At 37.9% G+C, this 26,056-nt stretch overlaps 1 protein-coding gene across 1 annotated transcript in view; it reads right to left on the reverse strand.

The window, feature by feature from the left end:
- lhfpl3 (LHFPL tetraspan subfamily member 3) overlaps window positions 1–26,056 on the reverse strand; it is a 56,925-nt gene that overhangs the window by 29,672 nt on the left and 1,197 nt on the right. The gene's annotated exons all lie outside the window — the stretch shown is intronic.

The raw sequence follows: 26,056 nt of genomic DNA on the forward strand, positions 1-26,056 counted from the left end.
CGCTGGTAGAAGTATCGAGACAGAAATGTGCTGACGAGTTAAAAAGACACAAGGGTAGCAAAAAACGCCAGATATCAACTTGTATATTATTTGGAAAAAGATGCTTTACAGATGATAGCAAATGAAATCCAGAAGACACTGGATGACCTTTTTCAAGTTGTTTTTCTCCCAGAAACCTGACAGATGTGGACAGACGACCCATAGAGTCCACATCCATTAGTGTCCATATCTGATCTGCCTTCTGTTCTCCCTCCATTCCCTGTCTGTTTGATGATAATACACTAAAAGCACTTATCGTTGAGATGCCGTGTATGTTCAGTGTTCAGATTTTAAAGCAGAACTTTGCAAATAGGCATTTCAGCCTTTTATAGAAGTAGCCAAGAGCAGCCCACAGACATGCTGCTGAATTCAGATGCGGTCAGCAATCGGTATTTTTTGTAGAGATGTGTATCCGAAGAGTTGGCACAGGCAGAACGATCCTATTTGATGGATTAACTGGGTTACCTGAGGAGACAATGTACAGACGAATCAGCTTTACTGCAACTTGGCAAGGACTTATTTTTTTATGTAAAAGCATCTTTCTGGCTCGTATTAAAAACAGAACAAATTTAAATGAGTAAATCACTTCGAATATAATTAAAATATGTTATCTACTGCATTAACAGACGGATATTTTGTGTTAAACACTTCTGCATATTATAATCAGAGAAACATTTTCATGTCATAGGTCGAAGAAGATTACAGAAACCATTATCTCTTTGCTAAATGCCAAAACAATGAGTGTTTTAGATTAATGGCTGGGATATCAAATACTTTACTTGCCAGAGATTTGGCTGATTCCTCCAAACAGAAGAATGAGCTGGTGTCAATTTCTACCTCTAAAAGATGAAGATTGAAACATTGACTTTGTCTTCATTCCATCTTGTATGGAACTTGTTGGTATAATTAGGATAGCTGTTTCTGTAGATCCATAGATTTATCTCTTTAGGTATGTTGCTAGTATTTATTTTTCACTAAACTTATCCAAACATGGGTGCACAGATCTAATGAACCTCTTGTAAACCTGCCTCTTTCACACAATACAATGCTCTCTCTTGCTCAATTACTAAGCTGAGATTAATTCTCCTTCTCCTTTTGCCCTTCGGTCGTAATTAAGAAGAATTCAACCTGCTTTATCTTGTAATTATGAAGCTGCGAAGAAAGGAGGTTACTTCAGGACCAAGTACTTAATATAAAGCAGCTAAGATAGAGGTATTAAAAAGGAGAAAAGAAATGCAACTGAGTAGGCAGGACAAGGAACTTGAGGTTTTATGGCAAATTGGCAGGGTTGTGTTTGGCATTATTCTGTATGCAAACTCTAAAACAAGCCGCTGATGGATTTGCCTTATGAAAGAAGCAAAGGTTGGGCTAATTAGAGCAGAAAATAGGACTTCTTTGGTATATACAACAAAACACTACAAAAATCTCCTAATAAATACAGCAAAAGTTAAAAATCAAGAGATAAATGAAACCAACACAAAAATGATTTAGTCCTTTTTTTAAGAGAAGACAGAAATAAAGAAAATGTTTAGAGCTCCCAATGAATAACAATGTTCAGTTTGTTTTAGTCCCATTTTTGTTGTGGAGTTTAAATATTAACCGTGTAAAGGGTGGAATATACACTCACCGGCCACTTTATTAGGTACACCTGTCCAACTGCTCGTTAACACTTTATTTCTAAGCAGCCAATCACATGGCGGCAACTCAGTGCATTTAGGCATGTAGACATGGTCAAGACAATCTCCTGCAGTTCAAAGCGAGCATCAGTATGGGGAAGAAAGGTGATTTGAGTGACTTTGAACGTGGCATGATTGTTGGTGCCAGAAGGGCTGGTCTGAGTATTTCAGAAACTGCTGATCTACTGGGATTTTCACGCACAACCATCTCTAGGGTTTACAGAGAATGGTCCGAAAAAGAAAAAACATCCAGTGAGCGGCAGTTCTGTGGGCGGAAATGCCTTGTTGATGCCAGAGGTCAGAGGAGAATGGCCAGACTGGTTCAAGCTGATAGAAGGACAACAGTGACTCAAATAACCACCCGTTACAACCAAGGTGGGCAGAAGAGCATCTCTGAACGCACAGTACGTGGAACTTTGAGGCAGATGGGCTACAGCAGCAGAAGACCACACCGGGTGCCATTCCTTTCAGCTAAGAACAGGAAACTGAGGCTACAATTTGCACAAGCTCATCGAAATTGGACAATAGAAGATTGGAAAAACGTTGCCTGGTCTGATGAGTCTCGATTTCTGCTGCGACATTCGGATGGTAGGGTCAGAATTTGGCGTCTACAACATGAAAGCATGGGTCCATCCTGCCTTGTATCAGCGGTTCAGGCTGGTGGTGGTGGTGTCATGGTGTGGGGAATATTTTCTTGGCACTCTTTGGGCCCCTTGGTACCAATTGAGCATCGTTGCAACGCCACAGCCTACCTGAGTATTGTTGCTGACCATGTCCATCCCTTTATGACCACAATGTACCCAACTTCTGATGGCTACTTTCAGCAGGATAATGCGCCATGTCATAAAGCTGGAATCATCTCAGACTGGTTTCTTGAACATGACAATGAGTTCACTGTACTCAAATGGCCTCCACAGTCACCAGATCTCAATCCAATAGAGCATCTTTGGGATGTGGTGGAACGGTAGATTCGCATCATGGATGTGCAGCTGACAAATCTGCTGCAACTGTGTGATGCCATCATGTCAATATGGACCAAACTCCCTGAGGAATGCTTCCAGCACCTTGTTGAATCTATGCCACGAAGAATTGAGGCAGTTCTGAAGGCAAAAGGGGGTCCAACCCGTTACTAGCATGGGGTACCTAATAAAGTGGCCGGTGAGTGTATATAAGCTAGCAATAATACTGTGCTCCATCTACCTCGGTCATGGGAAGTCCGAGTGATGACACAAATGGCAGCCATCTTGGATATAAATTTTGGCTATGGTCATGTAGATTCCACCTCCTGGCATGTTCTTCCAACCTCTTGGGGTATTTCACTTAAAAATGTCCCACTCAAAGTGTTGACCTAAAAGTACGGGTAAAACGCGCTATGATACTAGCTACTATAGGGAGGCAGACAACTTGACTAAAACTGCTTTGTGCAACTGTTAATTAAACAACAACTAGGTTAAAAATGTTCACATTATACAATAAAAGCAGTATTCTGAGGTGTGACAGACAACATAAAATATTGCATATTATAGCTAAAATAATCATGCAAGCGACAGTAGCATCGGATGCAGGACTTTGTCCTGCAATCGAAGGGTGTTGGTTTCAATTCAATTTAGTTTATTTATATAGCGCCAATTCACAACACGTCATCTCAAGGTTGCCCTTTGTCAGCAATTCTCTTCATAACTTTTATTGACAGAATTTCTAAGCGCAGCCAAGGTGTTGAAGGGATCCAATTTGGTGGCCTCAGGACTGCGTCTCTGTTATTCGCAGATGACGTGGTTCTATTGGCTTCATCAGGGAGTGATCTACAGCTCTCACTGGAGCGGTTCGCAGCAGAGTGTGAAGCGGCTGTGATGAGGATGAGTGCCTCCAAATCCGACACCATGGTCTTGAGCCGGAAAAGGGTAGAGTGCCTTCTCCGGGTTGGGGAGGATGTACTCCCCCTAGTGGACGAGTTTAGGTATCTTGTTCGAGATCTGCAAATTGGTGCAGCATCTGCTGTGAAGTGTGTGCTGTACCGGTCTGTTGTCGTGAAGAGAGAGCTGAGCCAAAAAGCAAAGCTCTCGATTTACCGGTCGATCTACGTTCCTACCCTCATCTACTGTCATGAGTTTGGGTCATGACCAAAGAACGAGATCCCGGATACAAGCGGCTGAAATTAGTTTTCTCCGTAGTGTGTCTGGGCTCTCCTTTAGAGCGGGTGGGGAGCTCAGTCATCCAGGAAAGACTCAGAGTAGAGCCGCTGCTCATCCACATCGAGAGGAGCCAGCTAAGGTGGCTCGGGAATCTGATTAGGATGCCTCCTGGACGTCTCCCTGGTGAGGGGTTCCAGGCACGTCCCACCGGGAGGAGGCCCAGGGGGAGACCCAGGACACAATGGAGGGACTAAAATTTCTCGGCTGGCCTGGAAACACCTTGAGGTTTCCAGGAGGAGCTGGACCATGTGGCTGAGGAGAGGGACGTCTGGGCCTCCCTACTGAACCTGCTCAACCCGAGGAAGAAGATGGATGGATGGAAGGCAGGTAAATATTAATCTGAATGCTTCTTAAGAAATCCCTGTTAATATTGATTAGGGATTATTGGGGAACTGTTAATTAATACAAATACTAATAAAATCCCTGGGGCATATTTTTATTAATAAATAAAGAGTGACTTGTTTGCATTAAATCATTAGATGTTCATATCTGGCAAACGCTCAGACTCAATGTTCAGGCAAATGATAATTAGACTGATAAAAGTCATTGCTTTAAACCGTTTTATTAATTATTTTTGTAAAACTTTTCTCAGCTGACGAATCAAGAAAATAAATAACAGAATATATAAGCCCCTTAGGGAGGATCTATGCATTCCAAAGTCTTTAGATTGATTCTCATAAAGCGTCATTATGTTCTGATGAATAATTCATGATGAAACTACCCAAACAGTCCACTGAGAAGGAGAAGTGATGACAGCAGCAATCTCTTTTAATTTGAAACATCTTTTAAACTGAGAGGAAGAAAGAGGCCTTATGGATCGAGAAGCAATCGAGTCAACCGACAGCAGACGATCTGCGATGCCCTTTCATTCTGGGACTCATTCCTCAACGTTCATCCTGTCATGTCGAATAACGGCAACGCCAGCCTCAAACCTCGGCCTCATTTGTTTCACTAAAAAAAAGTTTTGCTCAAAGTTTTCAATCATCTGAGGTCACAAGTTCTTCTAGGAGAGTAAGAAGGTGGGGATGGCTGAGGATTAAGTAATGTAGGTCTCTAAGCTTGTAGCAGACGATGCCTGGGCGGCAGCGAAGGACTGCAATCAGCCTAACTGCTCCACCCCTCTGCCTTCATCCCTGTTACACTAATTACATTACTCCTGGGGCGAAGGATAATCATATCTTAATGAGGCATGGAAGACTCCAGTTCTCTGCATGAGTCTCCACCAACAGAAGGGCTGAACCTTGAAGAAATCCCTTGGGTTTGCATGTATGTCGTGCTTAAAAAGCCCTTTTCTTACCCGACATGTTATACAGGAAAACATATCGACACAGTAAGATTTAAAAGCATTGCACCTCATGGTATTTTGCCCCTTTTGATTCTGTCTGGGATTTACTGGAAGAGTGCATCCACTGTGATTATAAATCTGCTTTAAGATTTACAGAGGAATATCAATGTCGTAATAAAACGCTGGCAGCTCCTGCAGAAACCTTTTCCCGTATTAATTTTTCTAACTGGTGTGACTGGAAAGGATTATTTAATTACTTAAGAGGAATCCCATTTCTTTGTGTTTGAAAGTCTGGTTTTGCTTCTCAAATGATTAACATTTTGATCTTCTGATTACATTAATTACCAGAAACTGTCTTACTAATTTATTTAAATATTTATAATTAATACAAAAAAACTTGATTGAGAAAACTAATTATGACATTGATTTATTAATAAGAAACTGCTTCATAACAGTACAATGGCCAAAAAAGGTTAAAAAAACAAAAGCATTAAGATTAAATCTTGGAATTGTGGGGGGATATTTTATTTTAGCATTATATATGAAAGAAGAAATGAAAAACTTAATCCAAGCACATTTTTTTTTCTTTTGTTAGAGTTGCATGCTCTTCCAGATGTTCACTTTCTCTCTTGTGGGATCTGTCATTTATCCTCACGCAGTGGGCAGCAGGTAAGCTATTTATAGACCCTCCCACAGGGATACCGCTACATTCACACCACAAGCAGCAGAGGCAGCAGACGCAGCTAGTTTACATGCAAACTCAATGGTTGACGCGCATCTTGGCCCAGCAGAAGGTCCCGCATTGCGTTTTGAGCAGCGCTTCAGAAGCAGCAGAATCTGGAGTTGGAAAAATGTAACTTTTGTTGCTTCACACGCCACGTCAACCAATCAGAGAAGCTGATCTGGGAGCTGGCAGGGAGACAGACACAGCACTGCTGATGCAGAGCGCTATGATCACTCCTCTGAAACAGTTTATTAACGCCTAAATTTACTTAAAATGTAGAAAACTGCGGGCAAAATATGTTCGTTTTTCAATTCTGATGCCTGCAGCTTGCAGTATGTGGAAAAACGCACCTTGCAGCATTAGCTTTCTGGGTTCGATTCCCAGCCCGGGGTCTTTCTGCATGGAGTTTGCATGTTCTCTCTGTGCATGCATGTTCTCTCTGTGCATGCATGGTCTCTCTGTGCATGCATGGTCTCTCTGCATGGCCCCAACGAACATTAGCGGAAAACAGTGGAGATGCGACCGGGTCAGAGGCTGCTGTTGACTGGGATTTCCAGTGACAGAGCATTGCCGGTGTATGAGGGTCTGAGCTGCTCGGACAGCGAAATAATATTTGACTGCACAGATGAAGTTTTCAGGTGGACTTTCTCACTTAAAAACATATTAAAACTACTTTTTATCCACTTATAACAGCTAATATAGCAAAGCCGCCATCTGCCATTGAACACAAGAGCAGCGGAAGCATCAGACGCATCTGGACACACTTTACTGGATGCGCTTCAGGAGCGTCAAAGATGCTCCTGATGTGCGTCGCACCTTAATGTGTACAAGCATCAAAAATGAATCAGCAGGCGCTTTTTTGCTGCTTCCAACGCTTGCGGATTGAACGTAACACAAGACATGATGGCTTCCACTTGGAAGTTGCTAAGTCATATGTGGGGGAAGCCATTACTTTAAAGATCCCATTCAGCTCCTTTATTACTTCTCTAAATCTCCCGCTGTCCGCTCTCCTTCTGCTCCTTAACGAGGATCTGATTAGGAGTGTTATAATTTTAGCACATCCTGCAGAAAGACCTCGTTATCGGCCCTTCATCTCCGCCGCCGACTTCACCTGTCTGCTGATTGGTCACTGCACTATCATTATCCCTTTATTTTAAAAGGGCAAAGCTGCTTTTGGGAAATGCCACCAGACCCTTACAACTTCACAGCTTCTTTCTCCATCTTCAGAAACGTCTTTACATCTTAGGAAAATACTCGTCTAAGTCAGTCTGAAATCTGATGGCTTAGAGTTGGTCTAAATATTAGATAAATGCTAAAGCGGAAAGTCTATGCAAAAAACAGCAGTTTGTGGAAACTATGGGGATTTAAACGTAAACACTTGAGGACTCACTTTAAGATTGTTTTTCTTTAATTCTGTTGCAGATTTTCAACAACCAACTCACTGTAGGACCTTTTTTGGCTTCATCTTTCTGTCAGATGTCCTTAAAATTTAGCCCAACATTACTTTTCATACTGACCAACTATTTAACTTTGCTTATCTATATCCAAAAAACACTTTTCCAGGAATGTCTTGGTTAATTTGGGTGCAATTTTGCAAATCTCCATCTTTAAGAAAGAGAAGCCTTTCTACTTGCAGCCCTGTCCATACTTAAGTATTTTCCCAATTGTTTAGTTTCATATCCAAGCGCATGAAATCCTTACTAAACCCTGTAGGCCCTACAGGGTTTAGTAAGGATTTAGAAAGTCCAATAGCACCTGAGACCCTACAGTGTAGGGTCTCAGGTGCTATTGGACTTTCTATTTTCTCTGATGTTTTATTTATTTGTTTTTTTCTAGAGCTGGGGGTCAGTCATCTTCTACTGTAGAGAAAACTAAACATTAACTGATGCAACTTTTTATTTAAGGCGGATGCTGATTATTTTAACATATTTCTAATCAAGGGAAAAACAATTCCAGTTCCTGAAAGCCGGTATCTTAATACTTTTAGATGTTTCCTTGGTCCATCACACCTGAATCAACTAATCAGATGATTAAGAGGACTCTGTACTCAGGACTCTGAGAAATTCGGTGCGTTCAAATTTATGGGCTGCGTCTCCCAAGGACGAGCTCTACCTGGACTGGATCCTTCGAAGTCCGTGCAAATAAGGAAAGCAGAAGAGTTTTGGCTGTGGATTCAAACAGGTCCAGCCTTCTGGGGCTTTCTCAGTTGTATCCTCTGTCGCTTAGCAACCATGACAGTTGACACACAAAACAGGAAAAGAATCAGTTCCGAACTTTTCACTACTGTTTTAAATTTTTGTTTAATTGTAAAGTGAATAAAGACTTTACTCATGAGAATCCAGAGTGAAATAAAGGTGCCAACATGAACTAATAAAAGCAAATGTAATGATTTTAACCTTAGTCAGCTAAATAACCTGCTGCTGTCACTTTGCACATCTCTCATGTTGCTCCTATTTTCAAATATCCATTACTGGAAAAATGTCCATATCTGCATATTGGTTATTTATTCTCCAATTGTTTATCTTTTAACTCTTATTCTTATACATTTTTCTAAGGTCCACATATGTGTGACCATTTTCTATAATCTTTCTGCTGCTGTAGACACCAGAATTTCCCCATTGTGAGACAATAAAGGGATTTTCTATTCAATTCTATTCTATAAAATGGTAGAAAGTTATAAGTAAATCTTAAAAATGTTAGTTTAAAAAATATATCTGAAAAATCTCTTATATTCAACAACAAAAATACTTAGTTAAAAAGTCTTAGTTATATATTAGAATCTGTCCTTAAATTACAGTCAAACCCATTCACACAGTAACGGAAAAAAACCTTTAGATAAATCAAACATTACCGCCACATATCTGACTCTATAACCATTAAAACAGCTATTTTCATTCATTTCAGACGGAACTATTCACATATTTGTATTATATTAAACTGAACTTCCAATTTTCACCACTGTTAGGCGCCGAGTAACCTTTCCTCTGATCACGGAGCAGCCATCTTGCTTGGTCTCGCAATGAATCCTGGGATATCCAAGGATAGAGAGGATGAACTGGACCCATCCCTCAAATCGGGCAAAAAGATAAAAGATCATAACGAGGATTCTTGGAATCCGACCAGACCTCGGCGCCGCGCTATGACGTAATCAGCCTACAAATCTAGCCTTCAGAGCACGCATCCCATAAATTCGAACGTAGCCAGTGAAAGCACACTGAGGAGGTAATTCAGCCATTTGTCCAGGTGTACAGGAGTACCTGTGGTCTAATCAGTCAACTATGTGGTGCCTCCTGTTTTGGGATGATTATTAAAGCTGACATCATTTTTTTTACATGATTAAAATGAAAAAAAGATTAAAAACCCTTAATAAAATACAAATAAAATAAACATAAGATAATAAACATTGGATAGCAAAGAGCAGCAAATGCACTAATGATTTAGCAAAAACATGCCGGTGTCGTCCTAGTCTATCATAAACTCCCATTAATGAAGGTTTACCTCTGAAGTAAACCTTCAAAAAATAGATAACTAACTCAAAATGTGACAGAAAAAAAACATGAACCTATCCATATTGACAGGTTGTATAAATGCACTGCAAAAACGATCTGAAATTAAGTAAAAATTTCTTAAATCAAGTGTATTTAGCCTTAATTTGAGCAGGTAAACAAGATAGTTTGGCAATAGAACGAGTATTTTTACACTTAAAATAAGTTAATTAGATAATATGCACTTGAAATAAGTCAATGCAATAGATTTTTCTTAATTCAAATGTAAATAATCTTGTTCCATTGGCAAAGTGTTTCATTTACCTACTCAATTTAGGATAAAATGCACTTATTTTAAGAAAAAAATGGCTTATTTAGATTTAAATTTTTTGCAGTGTGGCCTCTTTACAGTGATTGTGCCTTTTTGCCTTTTCATGTGTCACATGTCTGTATGCTAAAAATCTCTAAATAAAAATCTTAATAACAGGAAAGAGATAAAAATGCAGCAGCGATGGATTCGATTGCTTTTGTCTGTCTGCCCTTGCATTGTTTTCACACAGATGCTCAAACTCTAATATTTCACCTTGGTGTTGGTTTCTTATATCTATTCAAATTCAGAATCGGAAATAATAAGTATTTTAACTCCATTCAGAAGGACTGGCAGCAGATATGACTTATAATTGCTGTTGTCTTTCCATTCTGACATTGTTTTCTCAGTGTTAAACTCCAAAAAGGAAAAAAAAATCAGACTTATAACCTAATCCAAACAGGAGGATTTGTCTCATTAAAAGGATTCCTCTCTCTCTACCTATATGCTGTGCGTTTCTGCACTCGTTTGACCCAAACGTAAATATGTAAAAGATTTTTTAACCCTGTTTAAATTGAGGCTAAAACACTGAGCTCTTTGTTAAAGTAGCTGTAATCGTTCCAGCTTGGCATTGTTTTCACATGTCTGCATGTTCCAGACCATAGAAACAACAAAGCCGGTCTTTGTATGCTTTCTAAGTTCTGTTAGAGAAATTACCATTTGTGAAGTGACAGGACTTTTCCATAAGTTGACAATCCAACTAATTATTTTCAAATAAAATCCACCAGAAGTGTTTTGGTGGTAATGTGATTTCTAGAAACACTGTTGACCCCTTCAATTCATTACTGAGGAGATGTCTGGAGCAGCAAGACAATTTCCACCGGTCATTACTTTTGTGTCGGTTTATGTCAGAGATGTCCCTGACATTTTGAAAGCCAATTATTGGAAGAAGCTGTGTCAACACCGCTGCTTGAAAAGACAAAAGAATCCCCGATTCTCATCCAACAAGCCTGGGCGTAATGTAATGAAAAGAAATTGTCAGACAAAGTTGTCATGTTTGATTATTAAACAAATGCAGGGAAATCTAACAATTAAACAGTCTTATCATGTATTATTTCACATCAGTCTGCACACTTGGATTCAAATATTCTCTATAAACTTGCAGGCGGGAGATTTGATTAATTTCCAGCTTGTCCTATACTTGAAAATGTTGACTAATCATTGCTAACTTGTGGTTAGAGTTGCACCGATGCCATTTTTTGGCCCCGATACCGATACCCGATACCTGGCTGTTCAGTATTGGTCGATACTATCTGTTAAAAATTGATGTGTGTGTGTATATATATGAAGAACTGCATACTAGTCGGATGTAAAATAATTGCCATCATGGCTTTTTCAAGCTGCTGACTACCTTTGTGAAGCAGGAAAAATACAAATAAAAAATTAATCCAGTAGAACTTTTTATTGCCTTCTTGGAATGGGTGACAATAGTTGAATAAACTTTTTGGCTCTCAAAATGGTAACTGTGTCCTATTCGCCGATACCGATACCATCATTTTAGTGCCAGATCTGGGCCCCGCCCGATACTGGCAGAGGTGGAAAAAGTACTAAAATATCATACTCAAGTAAAAGTACCAATACTTGGATGAAATATCACTCAACTACAAGTAAAATTACCCATCAGAAAAATTACTCAAGTAAAAGTAATAAGTAGCTAATTTAAAATGTATTTTAAGTAAAAGTTACTTTGTTACATTTAAAAAAAAAAAACTGTTGAACGGGGACCCCTGTGCTAGACAAAATTAGCAATGCCCCGAAACAGGTTGTTTTGCTAATTGGCTATTAGTCATGAAAGCTTTGTTTGAAGTACCAATGCACTAAATACTTACCAAAACATGCTTCTGCAGATTAGATGTGGAGTTATTGAATCACCTTTGGCAGACACATCTGGCATTGCATGATGATACTGTTGGCCCTCTTGAATTTAAATGAAAAGCAGTCTTTCAAATGTGGCCGAGGATTTTCGTCGTTTTGAGCAGCAGAATTCGATGTTTCAGCGAGCATTTCTAGTGAAACGTTCTCTGAACCGTCGTCGCTCTCCTGATCCACCTCCATCTCGTTCCCAATCTCCTACAGAAAGACTTGGCGCCTGGTAGCCTAGATCTACATGCTGATCGCGTCACTCACTGTAGCGCTTCCGGGCCCCATTTTTTGTCTTCCTTTCGGTTTTCCAAAGTTTTTTTTTCTTTACTCAGTAACGGATGGGATTTGTAATGTAACGAAATACAATACTTCACTCAAAACGTAATCAAGTAAAATTTAAATTACCGATTTTTCGTTACTTTCCCCCTCTGGATACTGGTATCGGTGCAACACTACCTGTGGTGTCCATTTATTATAGCTGCCCAAAGTTATGAGAGGCAAACTGTAACCAAGGGTTGCCGTTTCAAACCACCACTTGGCCCATTTCAGTTATTTTTCAAAAGCCAGGCATCATTTTTTGTAGTTTTATGCAGAAATCTCGCTGTAATGCTGTTAAAGTCTGCAGAATGCCAAGAGGGTTGAGCAATTTCAGGTACAAATCTTTTCGGCGTTAAAAATGTGTTTGCATGGCCTGAGGATATTATACTCTGATGCCATGCAGTAAATAATCAACAATATCCCTGCAGATCACTTTTTTTTGCAGTTTAACCTGAACACAGAGGGATCTATTCCGTGGAAGATAATCACAGTCCCATATTACAGAGAAAAGAGCTTTCGATGTCATTTTCATCTGTTTGGCAACCCTGATGGTCTCTTGTATCACACTCCGTCTCACATAATCTCCGTTTCTCCTTTCATTCCACACCCTAACTACTCTGCAATCAAAACTGTCAGTCACAGTTAAAGCTTTAAATACCTGACGGCTCCCTAATCAGACACACCGCTCTGACTTCACCTAAGCTGCAGCGGCAGGATTGACTGATGCTCCATCTGTCTGTCACTCCTTTACTAATTTTGACTATTAATAACTCATCATAGCCTCAAGGCGAGAAGTTTTTCATCAAAACGGCGCTGTGAGTGACTCAAAACAGTCAAATATGATTTCAATTATCTGTATAATTACAGTTATAAGTAGTGACAGTTAAATGTCACTCCTTTTTTGGGATGTGTTTACACTCTAATTGTATGAATGGAGAAAACAAAACTTGAAATATCCTGATAATTATGTCAGCAATGAAGTACAAGCTTCATTTGTAAGTGGTATGCAAGTGATCAAAAACAGTAACTTGCACAACAAGGGTTATTTAAATTCAAAAGTCTTTAAAGAACCAATGTTAAATTACAAGTTTGGGGAAAACATTATTTGGTTTAAGTTAGCATTGCATTTAACTGGTTTGCAGAAGCTAACAGCTGTGGCTTTATATCAAGCTTATTTCTGTATTCTTGAGGCACTCTTGGAAAAGTAAAGGATGCATGCAAACTATGGATTTAAAAAAAATCTTATCTAGATAAAGGCCAGAAAAACAGCCATTAAAGAATTATTTTGAAATGCTTATCAGACTTTTAAGACTTCAATTCAAGGTATGAATTTAAAAATAAAACAAACTGCAGGTTATGGCTCCAACTCAAGCATTAAAGGGAACTCTTAAAGGTATAGAGGACAATCTTTTATTTCCTGGTGGATCATCTAAATAAGTGGCCGTCCTTATTGTCAATCATTCTGGTGATACTTTTACATAAGGCCGTCCTACCTGCTCGTCCCGTTAGCCATCTTTTTCTGCGCACTTTCAGGTGAATATCTTTCAGTCAGTCACCTTTTTCCATGTCTCGCTGCCTAGTGACTGATAAAATGCAGACTTTAATCAGCTTTTGTTCTTGGCTCTAGCAGTAGATTGGAGCAGAATAGCTTTGACTGGGGGAAAAAAAACAGCATACCAACTAAATTCCAGTTATTTTCATAACCTTTAAAAAGATTATTTTGATTCAGGCAAAACAAGTCTTATAATGAAAATAAGTCCTGTTCCCTTTTAAACTTTTCAAGGAAAATAAAGGAATAAATTCCTTCAATAATTTGATAAAATATTTTACTGATCTGTTGACATTATGTCTACAGGCTGTGGCTGAACTGCACTAAATATATTACAGTGAAAATACAATAAATTGTTAAGTTTTGATAAAATAATTTGTTGTTAACGCTGCAATGCATTATGGGTAAATGATATATGCTAGGCTTTGTAGCGCTAGCTCCATACAGCCAAAACCATAATGAGTAACGTTTAACGTTTTCTGCTAGGAGATGCAGATGGAGAGCTATGGTACCGAGAGATCAAGTTTCTTACTAAGGCTTTTTCCAGTTAAAGGTAGAGAGGATGGGTGGATCATCTAAATAAGTGGTCCTCCTAATTGTCAATCATTCTGGCGATATGTTTACGTAAGGCCGTCTTACGTGCTCGTCCCGTTAGCTATCTTTTTCTGCCCATGTGCACTTTCAGGCGTATATCTTTTGAGCTGCAGTTTCAGACGGTCATTGAAGCGCACCTTTCTCACCGCAGTTTTTTGAAAATGGCCGATGGTCATAAGAGGAAAAAGTGTCTGCGAAGTGTATGAGAAGAAAAGAAAGGCCTTAAAAGAGGCAGATATATCCCATAATGCTTTGCATGGAGAGCTCTCCTTGCAAAGCATTATGGGATTGCTGTCACAGCGGCCGGCTGTCGCTACCCGACAGAGCTGGTGTTACGTAAATGTCATTACCCGATCCGTACCGGAAGCACGATCCGTACCATCAGCTCATTTGCGCGTGCGCAAACAGAATAACTTCCGGTGGCAATATTTCCTTTTTCTTACTTTTTTATTCTTTTGTATTTTTTAGAGGCATGGGTTTCTTTTGCGTATCTTTGTATTTTCGTCAATATTTCACTTTCTAAAAATAAAAAAACAGAAATTTATAAAAAAAATCAATCGCCTTGTGATAGTTACTTTGACTGCTCTGAGCATGCGCAAATATACGTCACACAGCGTATATATTTAAATTTGTTTAAATATTTCATTTACTCTGTACCAAACTATGCACTCCAGCAGTACTGATCCCACAATGGATTCATTTGCTACCTTTCGTGACCTGCAGTTTTTCATTGTTAAGGGAACATTCCCCGAAAATTTGGATTTTTATTCCAGAAAAAAAATAAAAAAGATGTCTCCACTTTTTCTCCACAAGTTAAAGGTAAGAAAATTAGGGCGTGCTCGTGTTGTAGCGAGTAGCGTGACTCATTTTTGGAGTATTCTTTAATTATTTAAGGATATAAATAAAGTTTTTTCAGTACCGTAATTACATTATTTTTTGGCGACCCGGAAGTTATTCTGTTCGCGCAGGCGCAAATGAGCTGATGGTACGGATCGTGCTACCGGTACGGATCGGGTAGCGACAGTAAACAACAGGTAGCAAAAAGCAGTGATCATCTGTCCGAACGGTCAGTTAACTGACTTTAATATAACGTCCACTATATAGTCTCCGCTCTATATAGTGATGGAGGGATTTAGTGGTTAGTGCCGACATTCGGACAGAGTAAGGTTCAATGAGCAATGAAAACGAGGAGAAATGAGCACTTGCACGCCTTTAATACGTGTTCCCTCACGGGAGCGGGTACAGGGTTGTGCTTGTGCAAAAAAAATTTGAAAGAAAAAATGGCGAAAAGTTTAAGCTAACATCCACATTTACTGTTTAGAAGAAGCTAGCGTTGAAGCTAACTGCTTAAGTTAGAATTGGAGCAAATGATTCCATTCAAACTAGCGCAAATGCTAACTGGTCTGTAGAAAGTGGCGTTAAAGCAAGCTAGAGTTAAAAATCATTTTAAACAAGCAAACGTTCAAACTAGCTCTTCTCAAAGCCTCGTTTCTGTTTATGCCACAGAAAAAAGCGCTTTGTTGCTAGATTACTGTCGAGTTTTTGACATTATTGAGATGAAATTTAGATCTGGAATTTGCCATTTTGTTTTCATTCACCCACATCTGAAGACTTGAGCATATATTGTTTGTATTTGAGTTCTAGATTTGACTTTGCCACTGTAAAAAAAAAGGCCATTTAGGTTTTTTTTTTGTGTCTTTCATTTGTGGACTTGCTTTACAGTATTGTTTCATCGTCCTGCAGCACAACCCAGCCGTGTTTAAGGACACAAATCGATGGCCGGGCGTCCCTTTTCAAGATTTTTCTAAGGGAAGGCATGATTCATGATTACTAACGACCAGTTTCTCCAGTCTTGAAGCAGCATAGCAGCACCGGATCATGACAGGACTATCACCGTGTTTGACTGTTGGATAAATTTACATTAGTGATAATCTAACACACAATTGAAATGTTCCAGATTTCTTATTAGTTTTATATTTAGTCCACAGGCTGCTTTGGTCCCTTCATATTGTACTAGAGTAAACTAAAAGCTTAGACTGCCTCTTTGTATAGATGCTCATTATCCTTGTGTGATGAAAACATTTGTGTGACAATGTGAAACAATACTGGGAATTTGTAATAATGCAAATACTTTAGAAAACCATTTTTAAACAGATTTTAAACCTAGATAAGGAAGCAAATCCTAAAGCTTGTTTTGGTAGAAGTACACTTAGTGAATGGAGGTTTTAATATGTGTTACTGTCCCTTTAAGATCCTTGTCAGCAGAAGTAGTCGATCCACTTTCTTAATCCACAAGCTCAGATTGAGTTCACAGTAGATATCCTGTGATGCTGTGATTTACAGCCGACTTGGCTGGTTTTCCAATTTGACCTGTTCCATTTTTGTCTCTTAATTCTTGCCCCAATAAATAATCAGGACATTTCTGAGCTTGAAAATAGAGATATTAGTCTGGTTAGTGGCAGCTGCTTGTGGCAGCCAGGCTAAAGGAAGCAGGGGGGAGTTTTATCTAAACCATCTGAGGTGAACACCTGAGTCAGTAATGCTCCTCACCATTGTTTGTGTCAACATCTGTGGATCATGTGGGTTCGGGTTGCATAACCATAAAGCCTCTCAGGCTCTTCCTGTAGCTCATTATATGCGTGAGAGGATAACGATGAAGCTGATGTCATTAGCTCTCAGCTTCCATTTGGGACTCAACTCTACTGCGAATGCACACATTAAGGTTCTTTTTTTAATTCACTAATCCACCAGTTATTGACTGCATATAAATTAAAGCTACAGAATGATGCCATTTATTTTGCTCCTAATTATAAAATCAGATATCTATGTGAAACCGGTAGAACATGTCGACAATGACTACATCCTAAAATTAGCTGTGCAGTTTTAGATCTCTAAAGCTATCAGGTTAAAGTGGCTTTAAAATTAAATATTGACTCAATAAAACGCAGTAATAACACTGATATAACAAGATTAAAAAGGATTTATTGAGTGTAATCCCTATTTGGAAAATACCCTGATTTGCACAGGCCTACATATTAAACATCTAGAACATTTATTTTAGTAAATCTAGTTTTAGTATGCCAATAAAATTAAACATACAAATCTTCCAGATACAAACATTAATAATTAAAACAGCTGTTTGTTTTGCTTTGTGTGCGGCAGCGTTAGGAAACGGAGGGGAGCATCAAACTTTGGCCACAATGTCGGGAAAATACAGATGTCCAAAGCGTCTCAGTATGGAGGAGAGACACACAGCAGCACTCAGTGAATATTAACCAGCAGCTACTTTGATAGATTTTTATGTAAAAGTTAGAAGACGGGTTGGTTTAAACAATAGAGATACCACCAAAAAATCTGTTCGTTTGACATATAGAGCTTTTTCAGAAAAAACGGCAACAGATTGTAAGTTTATACAAGTTGGTATTATAATGCAAGAAGCTAAACATAGTTTAAATGTGGTGTTCTTCTTTACTAGTTAAAAAAAGCTGGGCTTATCAGAGGTCCATGACTCCTAGTTACAGGTTAAAATTAACTAATATTTTCTTAATGAACAGAGAAATTTTGTTTCTGGCATCATTATATTGGTAAAGAGGTTCATAAATATTTTTAAACAGAACACAAAGAGATGTAGGAGGAGCTGCAGCTTCGATCGACTGTTATTCTTTTTTTTTTTTATATATATATATATACATTAATGTTTTTGGGCCATATAATGTAATGCACTAAAAGGCAACTCTCTAACTATCTATAAATATAAATATTAGTGTATTATGGTTATAGGAAAGCTTTCAATAAATACATGTTTGAGCTCATTTTTGGAAAATACAAAAACCTAATGAAGGCGTTCGGGTTGAGTAACTGTAGGTCCATCACCCTTAGAGTGTCCCCATCAACTTTCTTTACAAAGTTACACTCTTGGTCTGAGGTTTCATGTTTCAGCGTCCGGATCAATGCTAATTACTCATCCGCAGACTCTGCATGATATCGGCCTCTTTATTCTCTGCCCTAATGCGACGCGGATAAGAAGCAAAGCTAATTTCGCTTGACATCTCTCTGAAGAGGGGTTCATTTGAATACTACACGGCACACGGAGCATCCGGGGGATAATATCGGTCAGTCGCATCAAATGGTTTTATCATGCATCATCCTGCATCTCTGTCTTTCACAGCTGAGCCGCAGCACATCAGTGAACTCTTCATGGCATGAAAAAGACCCAGTAGTGGCAGCTGTGTCCTGTTACAGCCTTTCTTCCTGTAATTCTGGACAACAACATACAGATCAATAAACCTCCCGCTATCCAAGCTAGCAAATGGACCTTTTATTGCTGCTTCGGTGAGCCAGCTCTGCTCTCTAAAGGACCACTTAGCGGGAAGACGGCACCATGAGGAGGGCAGTTTAACAGCATGCTCGGCTGCTGGTCAAGTAACCAGAAAATGGTCGGCCTGCTGCAGATGCTCCAGTAGCACTTTGAGTGAATCACCTCTGATCTCAGGCACGTTTATGAGCTGACAGCTGCTGAAGTACCAGCAAGTCTCCATGCAAATGCTTTCCTCCGACTTCTGTGGTTCTCAGATCCAGATGTCTGTCAGGGCTCAGGCACTTATTCAGCTTATTGGGCAACAATATGCAGCCTCACGGCGGTGATTTCTCCCTGCTGCTGCACTCGGAGCGTGCTCACTCCATTCTGATTTCAGTAGCAGTGCTGTTTGTAAAAGTAAAACTGTAACTGAATGAGGTTAAAAAAATTCAGGAACTAGTGGAAACTTCAGTTCCATGCGTGTAGGACAGCAGTGGCAGCATATTGCTGTAGAGGTGTTTTACTAACGATCCAACTGACAATATATAGCATCATCATCAGGAAACACTGAAGCATTTATTACGGAAGAGGATTAGGGCCACTGAAAAAAAAAAGTAAACAGATTTTTTTATTTTTTTTCAGTTTAGTATGGGAAAAAAGTCTTCTGACTTTAATCTCAGAATTCTAACTTTTTTTCTCAGAATTCTGACTTTAATCTCAGAACTCTGACTTTAATCTCAGAACTCTGACTTTAATCTCAGAATTCTGACTTTAATCTCAGAACTCTGACTTTAATCTCAGAATTCTGACTTTTTTCTCAGAATTCTAACTTTAATCTCAGAACTCTGACTTTAATCTCAGAATTCTGACTTTAATCTCAGAATTCTAACTTTTTTTCTCAGAATTTTGACTTTAATCTCAGAATTCTGACTTTTTTCTCAGAATTCTGACTTTTTTCTCAGAATTCTGACTTTAATCTCAGAACTCTGACTTTAATCTCAGAATTCTGACTTTAATCTCAGAATTCTAACTTTTTTTCTCAGAATTTTGACTTTAATCTCAGAATTCTAACTTTAATCTCAGAATTCTGACAGCTAACAAACATGTTAGCATCAAGCCATAGCCATGTCTGTTTTAGAGACTAGCTCTCTTGTTTTAATGACCTTCTGCTCCTCCATTAATGAGGGGACCCGTAAAAAGTTGCCTAATTCCATCTTTTTCCACCAATGTGTCACTGGCCACCTCAAACAACTCACATCTTTGTCATGGAAGCTGAGTGCTCCACATCTCTTCCTTCATGGTGCCCATCTACATTAAAATCCAAAATTCTGAGAAAAAGTCGGAATTCTGAGAAAAAAGTCGGAATTCTGAGAAAAAAAGTCAGAATTCTGAGATTAACTTTAGAATTCTGACTTTTTTCCAATACTAAATTGAAATAAAATTTTAAAATCAGTAAACTTTTTTTTTCCCAGTGGCCCTAATCCTCTTCACTACATGTATAGACATCTGCCAGGAATTTAAAGCTTGGACAGTGACACCAAACAAGGCATTTTATGAACATGTGGCTCAAGGACAAAGAAGTCTAGGAGTGATCCTCACTGAGACCTGAACCTAGTCCAATTGACGGGAGATAAAATAATATGTAAATAATCCAAAAACATTCGACCATAAAGTTTTTGGAAATTATTAAATTAAGCGAAGTTTATGATTACAGGATTTAGAAAAAAGAAGGGGGGAGGAAAACAGGTTTGCCAAAAGAATATCCTGAATAAGCCTGTTTTAAAATCCGGAATTTCACCACAAAACACACATGCTTGAGGAGGAGGCGTGCAAAGGTGACAGAAAACTGTCTGGTTAGAGCGAAGCCCAGGTCGGCATTCAGTGTCTTTATTTACCTTCATATGGTCAGATATGTTCACCCTGAAGCTGTAAAGACTGTCTTATTGAGAAAGGTGCTGATGAACTGTATTCCTTCCAGCTAACAGTGCAGTGGAAAAGAAAAAAGCCGTCTAACAACTCTGCATAGCTATTGATCAGTTGCAGATTTTTTTTATTACGATTCTCAGGCTGAACATAAATCCCACACCATAGCTAATTTGGGACATCGGTGGGTCTTCTGTCTTCCCGACCTGGAGAATTTTCATTTTGCAGACAGATCTCAGACTTCTTGAAGAGACAAAAAGCACCTCTAAATATTCTGTTTTGGTTGCCTGGAGATCTTTCATTAGCTCCAAACTTTACCGTATTTCAGCAAATGATACGGATATGAATGGAAATTTAAGGCAGTAAAACACTTAAAAGACCAAACAACGCAGTGGTAGGGTAAACGGATTCGATTCATCTGGATTTCCAAAGGAATAATTGCACTTTGAAGCATATTATTGTGTTTTTACCCATGTTTTATTGCAAATTAAAAAACATTTGGATGATATTTTCTGAGTCCTTTAGCTCTTTAGGGGCTGGTTGTAAAACACTATTATGAAACCACCAGTGGTAGAGATCTTATTATCCATTACATTAGCTGTTTTATTTGTATACTCTGTTAGGACAATTATCATTGATGATGTGTGACTTTATTACACCTTAATATTGGCTGCCTGTTGGGTGTCAGAACTGATGTTTTCCACAATAGTTTATCTAATTAAAACAGTTTCTCCTTCCGGATATACAGTTATAATCTTCATTTTGTACGTGGCAAATATTTGGGAATGGAATGAGAGCGGCGTCCTTCAGCTAAGAACAAAGTGTAATATTTTGATAAGGCCGGAGCCAAAGTGTCATAGATGTTTTTAATAAACACATTTTGTAACTAGCAGTTCCTTGGTTCAGATCTTGGCCCAGCATCTTTCTGTTTGTATTTTGCTTGTAGGTGTTAAAAAGCAAAATATGGAAAAACACTTCATGGCTACTGTTAGGAACGGTGGAGGATCTGGGATGCTGTGGGTCTGCTTCTATTCCAAACCAATCTAATGGGTTTTTTATCAGAAAACTAAAAAAAAAAATAATTAACATAATTCCTGGAAGAGCTTTTCTATGGAGAATAAAAAGTGCCAAAATTAAATAAATAAATACAGCATTAAATAAATGTGTCAATAATTAATTAAATGTGTAATTAAATAAATAAATGTCATTAATTAATTAAAACCACGTAACTAATATAAAGTGCCACAACTAAATAAATAAATACAGCGATAAACAATTAATTAAATGTGTAATTCGTTAAATAAGTAAGGAATTAAATATATAAATGTGTCAATTTAATAAAATAAGTTTTCATTTTATAAAAAAAAAAATATATAATTATTTTAGTGTGCATTTAATTATTTCATGGTCCTGTGTCGCAGTGCATCGAAACCATTAAAAGAATCTGTCAAACTCACCCATCAAAGTTAGGGGGCGGTTATCTAACACCTGATTGGTCACTCTGCACATTAAGGCGAAGCAAATCGATTACAGAGACTGTGATCCACAGGTTGTGAACATACTCTGATACAGTAGGTGGCGACTCGATTCGCGTTAACCCCGCCCCCTAACTTTCATAATAGTGTTTTACAACCAGCCCCTAAAGAGCTAAAGGACTCAGAAAAGATCATCCAAATGTTCTTTAATTTGCAATAAAACATGGGTGAAAACACAATAATATGCTTCAAAGTGCAATTCTTCCTTTGGAAGATTCCTTATTTATATATATATTAATTCCTTATTTATTTAATGAATTACACATTTAATTAATTGTTTATCACTGTATTTATTAATTTAATTGTGGCACTTTATATTAGTGACGTGGTTTTAATTAATGAAGGACACATTTATTTATTTAATTCCACATTTAATTAAATATTGACACATTCAATTATTTATTTAATGCTGTATTTATTTATTTAATTTTGGCACTTTTTATCCTCCATAGAAATGCCCTCCCAGATCACCTTAGGGCCCCACAGATGGTGGACTTTCCTTTTTAGAAATGCTTTCAATCGCTGATTTTTAGATTTTCTAATAGGCTGCCTTCAAATGTATTGATTTTAATGATTGTCTTTTACTCTGTTTTAATGTTATGGTCTTTTAACCTTTGTTTTAATCTTCCCTTTTTGAACTGTAGCACTTTGAGATTTGAATTCAAATGTAAAGTGCATTACAAATAAAGTTCATTATTATTATTATTATTATTAAAAAAGATGTTTCGACCCATGTACGGAGGCCTTTGTCCTCGACGTGCCCGACCCGGCTTCAAATCCGTCCTGTGGTCCTTTTTCGCATGTCTCTTCCTCTCTCTCATACCCCTTTCCTGTCAGCCTACTGTCAGAAAAAAGGAGCCAATAGTGCAGTAAAAAAAAAAAAAATGAACCAACACAGAGACTAAATTTAGCTAGTTTTAAGGATGTTTCTGTAAAGCTTTGATCTGTGTTCATCCAACCTCAAAACAGACTGCTGCTCGTTAAGAGGGGCTCGTTATGGAGCTCGTTGTCGCAGCTGCTTCAGCTTGAGGTTTTAGATGAAGGGGAACTCTTTTCCTCATTGTTTATTTCCTGTTCCCACCTCCTGCCGCTCCACGGTCACTCAGGGTGAAATCTAATCCTGCCGGCAGCGAGCGGAAGCCAGGGACGGGTCACCAGTCCATCATAAATTTGTTATTTACTGGTGGTCTGCAAAACCCACAGGTCATACTACCTCACTAGGCGCTCGGCTCTAAACATAAAAGCAGAAATGTGTCATCTTTCCTAATGTGATTGTTATTGGTCAGGACATCTAATTCCCATCCGAGCAAAAGCTGTTGTTATTTTTCTGCAAGCATCTATAGAGAAGCACGGTTCAACGCCGAGGGATTATTTGATATTCTGGGTCAGAAATGCGTATCTATGGGGACCATAATGTGCATAACAACATTTTCAAACGTCTGCGGAGTAAATTAAAGTTGTTTTCTATTCATAGTTTTTCATCCTTTTTAACACTTGTGGTTGTCATTCCTGGGGGCTCCTCTGACTCTCAGCTATTGTTTATATTTTATGCAAATGTAAACTTTAAGCCCTTTGAAATGCTTATGAATACAATTGACAATCAGGCTTTTACGAACGTGCACGCATCCCAAGGCTCTGAAGAGAAACTTGTTAACTTTATGCGTCTATGAGAAAGTCGGGTAAAAGTTTTCTGTTTTTCTGACTCAACCACGAGCAGCAAGAGACGGTATGGATTAAACTTTTATATATTCTATCAGCTGAAGGTGAAAGGTACAAATTTGAAGAAGGAGGGAAGGATGGGTTGGTGTTGTCGTTTGAAAATAAACGGGCTGCACTCTGTTACATCAATTATTCCCCGCAAATCAGGCAATGCTGGCAAACAATTTCACATTTTGAGATTTTATGTGATTATTCAAAAGGAAGACTTTTAATATTTTCTTTCTATATATATTTGGCAGTGTATCGTTATTTAGCCCCCTTTAATCTAATACCCCTAAATACAATCAAGTGTAAAACAATCAGTTAAGGGTTATTCAGTTAGTAAAAAAATCAATGCATTTAATTCTCATGATAAAGTATTTAAGTATAAAAGATTATTTTGCTAAAGAACTATAATCTCTGGACTGTTTTGCATTTTGAACGATTTATAATTGGATAACGAAAGGTGCTTAAGAGGATTTTTTTTGTAAACATGTTTACACAATTTCAACCAGTTGAAGCTAAAGTTTTGCAGCTTGATTTGCAGCATATTGATCTTAAAGGCAAAATCTCAATGTATTTAGTCGTCCTTGGAGTCGTAATAGTCTAGTTACCAATTCTTCAATTTACTAAACTAGTTAGTTAACGTCAAAAATAAATTAATCCAACTATTTTCTTCACTCCTACTTTAAAGATGGTTTGGTTATATAAGAAAAGATCTGCAACAGACTTGCATTTTCAGCTGATGCAGGACTTTCTTTTCCTTAAAAGGTTAATGCAAAATGTTAGCAGGCAAATTGATAGGTTGTAACATATAGTTTAATCAGCAGCTGTTGTTTACAAAATTGTAAAATAAATGAATAAATAGACGAGGTTCTTTTTAAGCTGTTTTGGTTTTTTTCAAACGCCAATAAAATCTGTCTTTTTCCAACTTCTGTCAATTAAGCCTGAAAAATAAAAGTCAGTCACCAAACACAGTTTTCCAACACATAGTGAGTATTTATAATATTTCATTGGTGATATAAGAGGATGGAAACAGGCTGATAGCAGGACACAGAAATTAAGAGTTCCTGAAAAGATGAGAGTAGACTTTCTGGTAAATCCTGTTCTAATCTATCACAGATTACTCGATTAAGGACATTTCTAGTATACGACATGATATCACACATAAAAACTTTTGAGAATTTGGAAACAGTTGCTCTTTATTTCCCTAAGATATTGGAGGAGGAGAGAATGGATATTTTAGCTGCCAGAAATAATCCGTTCCTCCTCTATAACATGGGATTAAATTAATTCACCTGCAAGTCTTTAACTGTGTTTATTCCTCTCTTCATCAACAACAAACTCTGTAGATTTGGTGACATTTGATCATTATTTGCCAATGTTATGAGAGGAGAATCAAATATTTTAGCCACCTGATATAATCCGTTCCCCCTTTGATGATCTTTATTAAATGTATTTTCTGTTTAAATGTTTATCTAACAATTTATAAATATTTCAAAAAAAAGTTCAAACCAAAAACACTGGGGTTATGGTTTTCATTTGTTGTGACTCTGAGTTTTCTGTTATCAGTTGTTTTGTTTTTATTTTCCATGATATTCTAGCATTCTTTGGTTACTCTCTGCTGCCCCCTTGTGATTGTTTTCTTTCCCCTTGGATTCCCTCTTGCCAGTTCCACCCACACCTGCTTCTCATTCAGCTCGTTAGTCCATACTTTGTTTTGTTCTCCTGAAATACTCCACCTCTGCAGTCACTCAGTGCTGGTTCTTTCATGGTCTCCATGTCTCCATGGTTTTGGTTTGTTTAATATTTTAAGTTGGATTTTTGGATTTCTGCCTCTGCTACCTTTGGTCTGCCATTAAACCTCTTAGAACTCATCTCTGCTTCACTCGTCTCTGCATCTGAGTCCTCGAGCAACCTCACCACCCATTGTTGACAACTGGACTTTGTTTTCCAATTTGGAAGATGTTTCTCTTTCCATCCCGAAAGAATTCTCAATTCAAAATGTTTGAGAATTGAAAATATAATTAATGAAGAATGTCAAACCAACAGTCGTATTTATTTAAACTCTTTCGGATTTCAAACTACAAAATAATAAATGTTTAAAACATAATATAGAAAAAAAAATTCAAATAAAGTTAATAAAATTAATAAAGTTTCAAAATTAACAGGATTTGTTTAGTTTTTGGATTATATCCGGTGGCTTAAATATTTAATTTTCCTCTCATAACTTTAGCAAATAATGATCAAATGTCACCAAATCCAGAGTTTGAAGAGAGGAATAAACACAGTTAAAGACTTGCTGGTACATTAATTTCTTCCCATGTTATAGAGGGGGAATTGTTATGTGTGATAGTATGTTGCATACTAGAAATGTATTTAATCCAATAATCTGTCATATTTTACATTAGAAAATGTTGATTTACCAGAAACTCTACTCTCTCATCGTCACTCTCAAGGCTCAACTGTTATAGTTCAACTGAAGCATCATTACTTTAACTTTTTTATTTT

This window comes from Cyprinodon tularosa, unplaced genomic scaffold (assembly GCF_016077235.1).
Source record: "Cyprinodon tularosa strain WSP-4 unplaced genomic scaffold, ASM1607723v1 ctg381, whole genome shotgun sequence".
NCBI classification, from domain to species: domain Eukaryota; kingdom Metazoa; phylum Chordata; class Actinopteri; order Cyprinodontiformes; family Cyprinodontidae; genus Cyprinodon; species Cyprinodon tularosa.